A 6,000-nucleotide genomic window follows, 5' to 3' on the forward strand; every position below is an offset into this window, starting at 1 on the left:
GTATTTTTGAGTTATCAATAGTTGAGATTTCTAAAGGTGTCACAAAGTTGGTAGTGATTTTAACAGAGTACAACTCATGTTTCTTAGCTTTCCAAACCAACTTGTCGTCGGGAACTTGTTCAAGTAGTGGTGTCCTCAAAATAATAGAGGCATTGGGTTTTTTCCAATACACCCCCGTCACGCCGAGCACTCTTTGCGCTTTGGTGTGTGAATTGGCCGTCACGCCCAACAGCGCTCTTTGGGCTTGATGCGTGAATCGGTAGGGGACCCTTGAATTCGACAGGCTCTGATACCATAATGAAATTGGGGGCCTAACTCATCCTTAAAAAACCGGTTCATAAGGTGAGGATTGCCTCCTCTATATAAACTCCTATCAAGAGTCTTATCTATCTAGTGTGAGACATGAGTTTTTCCTAATATACAGAGGCCACGGTTCATCCAGAATTGGAATAGAACCACCTGAACCAATACACCATCGTACATCCCCTCGAACAATAAAGTGAGCCTATAATATACTCCGCCAAACAAAGCTCATATTGTGACCCAGCCGTTAAATAGCTCAGAGTGTAGCACTTTGGAACAACATTTTAAATAAAAGATCTTCTCCTCAGGGGCGGAGCTACACCTTGGTGAGGGTGTGCACACCCAGAAATTGTGTATATTACCCCCTATTATTCAGCATTACTACTACTTTGCACACCCTCAATTATTTAATTTGCACCGATCAGCTGGCGCTCCCACTTTCTGCGCTTTAATTTGCACCTTTGTTTAATGCTTTAATCTTCTAAATCTAAAGTCAGGCATAAGTAATGAATAGAAAACTTAACAACTTACGGGTTTTGCTCACCGGTGTTCTTAGAGTATTGCTTAAGGATTCTATTAATAGAAACATCATTATCTTGGAAATACAAGTCTTTACTTTTTTCTTAGCAATAATTACATCATTTTTTTATGCAAACTTATTTATTTTAGTACTTTAACCAATATTGTAAGGACACTCGTTAGCATTCTACATAACATATATATATATAGTGGCACTTAAATATCATTTTTTTGTGTCTTGTTAATCAGTGCCCCCGGGACACTAGTTATGGAATCCCAAAGTAGAAAAATTGTCTTGAAAATATAAACTGTTATTTTTGACCAACTAATTATTGCACTACTTTTTAATAAAATCTTACTTGTTTTGGCTGCTTAACCAATGCCCTCGGGGCATTGGTTAACATTCTCCTTTTTTTTTTAGTTAAACCACAATGCTAATCTCGACATTTTTTCTTCTTTTAAATGACAAATATTAGTTTGATAAATTAATATCTACTCCTTTGTCTTAGTTTAAAATTTTTAACTCTTTTTCTTTTAAGTCAAACAAGTTGAACTACTCATCATTTTACTAATGTCCGACTTTGTAGAACATTTTTAAATAGATATAAAGACTATAAGTATTTTAGAAAGATTCATTTTTCTGTGAAATTTCACTTATATTAATCTTCCTGGTAATATGTTAGGAATTAAATTGATAGTAATTTGTTTAATATACAAGGAGTAAATTTATAGAATATTGTTAAGATATAGGAACTTAATTGACAATAAGTTGTTAAATATACGAACCAACTTGATAATTTAATTGAGTCGGAGATCTTAAAGTATTTATAATTCGAGGAACCTATTTGAGACCATCTAAAAAGTTGGGAACTAATTTGAGTTTGCACTCAAAATTGTATTATTTCAATATATATATTTGAGGAGGTGGAGGAGCAAGTTTTGGAATCAATTTGCCAAAACATTGGATCAACAACAAGTCCTCCCTGCAAATTAAGATGGGCAACGCAAACAAATAGCACACAGAAAAACAAATAGCATACCGACACCGTTCTCACCGAGAAAAATCAACTGACTGTATTAGAGTGCCAATACCAAAAGAAATAAAGAAAGAATTGAGCTATGCGCGTTTCTAATAGGAGGCGGAGGTGAATCATGCCGCAGTGGCACCGGTTGATGCTATGACGCATTTCTAGGAAGGTTAAAGAAATTCGCATTTTTGAGGTGTAAAGGAAGACAATCGCGTTTCTGATCGGAGGTAGAACTGAAACATCCCATGGTGGCGTCGGCCCCGGAAATGAAACTCAAAGAAGAAAAGGGAATGGAGAAGGAAGGAAGAAAGAGAACGAGAGGGACCTGAAGAGTTTTGTGAAAATAAATAAATAAAAAATCTAACATTTAAACAAAAAGTACATTTGTGCCCTTTATATTTAATTTGCCCAAAAAATAAAAGCAAGGGTTCTTGTATCCAAGTGAAAAGGTTTTGCTTGTTAAAATAGACCAGGGCCGTCTTAACAAATTCATAGGTCCGGTTTTAATTTTATAAGGGACGCAAAAAAAAAAAAATCTGGGCCCCAAAAAAATATATTAAAAATCACACTTTTGTGGGTCTTGAACACATGACCTCACTCATCAAAAAGCGGCCACGCCACTAAAACAAGCTGTACAAATTAAATTAATTTGCTTTTAATAGATATATAACCATTATTTTCGTGGCTTACATATAAAAAAAAAAAAAAAAAAAAAAAAAAAAAAAAAAAATTGGGCCCCAAAAAATTGGAGGTCCGGTGTCGTCGCCCAGCCTTGACGGGCTATGGGCCGGCCCTGTTCATAAAATGGAGTGGGTCTATTGTAGCAAACCATATATATATATTTAGAAGGTGTGTTTTAGCAAGTTATAACTAAAAAATAGTTAAATACACCTTAAGGTGTAGCATATATATATATATATATATTAGATTTAAAATTTTGCACCCCTGGCTCGGGTATACGCCACTACTTCTCCTCATATGTATGAACACCATATTTTCACGATACCGATTCATTTGCTACCTGTTAGCACAATGCTTGACTTTGGTATCAAACTTGTCCCTTTTCAATTATTATCAACGACCAAACTATATTTGTTTTAATTATTGTTAGTAACCTATTGTTCATTAAAATGATATCATTATTAATTAAAAACAATTTCTTTGTAGTTGTTCAAGCAGTGACTAAACTGTCTTAGTATATCCTTAAAAAAAAATAAAAAAAACTGTCTTAATATAATTTTCGGGTGGCATTTAGTGTCTTAACATATTTCTTTGTAGTTGTAACCATCGTACTTTTATTTTTGTCGATGATCAAATTGAGTCTTACAATTTTTCTTATAAATTGAAATAGGTCTACACTTGTACATATGATTAAATTTTTAAATTGAACTTTTTTGAAGAAAAACAGTGGTATTGATATTATACATTTGAAGAAAAATACGTATATTCTGGCGGTTTTGTTACGGTGGTTAATGTTAACCGCCACTATAATCAGTGTATTACAAGAATTTCTTTAGCCGCGCCTTTTTACAGTATATGATGTCGGTTTCAAGCGCCGCTTTGATCTTCTAGTCCCCGAAGGCATTAACCACTATGAGATAAGCAAAAATTGTTGAAATAAAGACGAAGTTTCAACTAATCTTTTGTTGTTATGATGTTTTTATCCTAGAATGTGTTTTTACCTACTACTCTCGAGAATTATTTGATGAACACTTAGGTTTGATGAAATATATTTAGATTCCCTGTTTTTGACCATTTTACAAGTAATATAAAAGATGATTTGATTTAATTTTTTATCAAAACGATTTGATTTAATTTTATTGATTCTTCAAGTTTGTATTTGAGGCAAAATATTTATCTACTTTTATACGTTGATCAATCATGAATTAAATATGTTTCTCGTATTAGTTTTAAATAATTTTTTGTTGGATCCAAACCTCCTTACACATTTTGTCCTATCCCTCCCACTAATTAAATAAAACAATATCAAAAGGAAAAAAAACCATTTCAGAAAAACATATAAAAAAAAAGTTGTCTAAATTAAATTTGATTATAATTTGTCAAAAACACTATTTTAATTGTATATTTTCTTCAAAAAAAAACTATTTTAATTGTATTTGATGCCGTAAACGACAAGACTGGGAGAAAATCTCATATGATAACGATAAATTAAGATTGGTTGACGGAACAAATGAATAATGATAGGAATTAGATTTTAGTTACAAAATAAAAAATTTATCTTTTTAGAGGAAATTTCCCTTTTTTTATTGACTATATTTTTTTTTTAAAAATAAAATGCATTTGATGTTAAATCATAATATTGTCAAAACTACTACAAGAAACATATTTAGGTGATGTTATTTTTTTATTTTTTTTTGTCCAATAGCCTAGTGGCTAGAGCTCACACAATTAAATGTGGAGAAGTGGTGTGTTCGGAGTTCGAACCCCGATCCCTGCATAAATTATACAATGTCCCTATCAACTGAGTTAAGTAAGTTCACGAGAACGGTGATGATGTTATTCTATTAATGTCATATGGTTTTTCTTTTGACAAAAAAAAAAAAAAAATTATTGTTTTTTTTTTGTGGTATACGGAGTTCGAACCCGAGACTTTACTTACATTATGTATTGTCCTTATTAACTAGTCTAAACTCACGGGAATTATTGTTGATCAACATATAAAAGTAGACAAATCTTTTCACCACATAAAAATTAGATGAATCCATATAATTAAAATCAAATCTTATTTTATATAACATGTAAAAGGGTCAAAAACTTGGAATCTAAAAATATCTCATCTAACCTCAGTGTACAGTATCAATTCTCCCGAGTAGTCGGTAAAAGCAAATCCGAGGAGAAAAATATTATAACAACAAAATATAAATAGAAACTTTGTCTTTGTTTCAACAATTTTAAGTTTTGCTTGTCTGATGGTGGTTAATGCATTCAGGAACCAAAAGACCAACGATGGAGCCTCTCCCTACCTTCTTCAGGTGGATCGCATAGTTTAACCAACTTGATTTTCTATTTTTAATTGTAAGCTTTTGTTCATGTCAGAACGTGGAGTTAAACTCAATTCAATAATGGTTAAGGACGATAATGGCAAATTTAAGATCGTTACTGATGTTATTAACTCATACTCGAAGAAAAATTAAGATAGATTCATCATTTATGTCAAGGCTGGTATCTATCTTGATTTTTCTTCGAGTATGAGATAAAAGCATCATTAACAGTTAAAAATTGGCAACGGCCGTCTTTAATCATTATTTCATTGGGTCTAGATAACCCGATGATCCACCTCAAGAGAGTAGGGAGAGGCTGCATCGTTCGTTGGTCCTCTAGTTGTTGAAGGCATTAACCATTAAGAGATCAGCAAAAACTGTTGAAACAAAAACAAAGTTTTTTTTTTTTTACCTTTTGTTGATATAACTCTTTTCTCCGAGGATGTTTGTAGATTCCATTTTACAAATAAAATAGAATCTATAATAGCATCAGTAACGATCTTAAATTGAATACTTTTATAGATTCCATTTTACAAATAAAAGATGATTTGATTTAATTCTTTGATTCTTCAAATTTGTATTTGAGGAAAAATATTTGTCTACTTTTATACGTTGATACGTCATGATTTAATTTTGTCAAAAGAAAAACATTATGCAATTAAGAGAATAATATCATAAGCTAAATATGTTTCTCGTATTCCCTAAAAAAAAAAAAAAAAAATCTCGTATTAGTTTCAAAGATTTTTTTGGATCTAAACCTCCTTACACCTTTTGTCCTATCCCTCCCACTAATTAAATATAGCAATATCAAGAAAACAAAAATCCTTTTAGAAAAATTTTAATATTAAAAAGATAGGTTGTTTAAACTCATTTTTATTATAATTTGTCAAAAACACAATATTTGATGCGCCCTAAACAACAATACTCTCGGAGAAAATCTCATATGATGCCTCTTACCTCAACGCTGAATTATGATTGGTCGTTAATTTAGCTCAGTTGGTAGAGATAATACATAATATATGCAAGCTCTGAGATTCAAACACCGGCCACGACAAAAAAAAATTATGATTGGATGATGGAACGAATGAATAATGATAGGAATTAGTTTGAGTCACAAAATAAAAAAATATCCTTTTTAGAGGAAATTA

This window comes from Medicago truncatula, chromosome 7 (assembly GCF_003473485.1).
Source record: "Medicago truncatula cultivar Jemalong A17 chromosome 7, MtrunA17r5.0-ANR, whole genome shotgun sequence".
Classification (NCBI taxonomy): Eukaryota; Viridiplantae; Streptophyta; class Magnoliopsida; order Fabales; family Fabaceae; genus Medicago; species Medicago truncatula.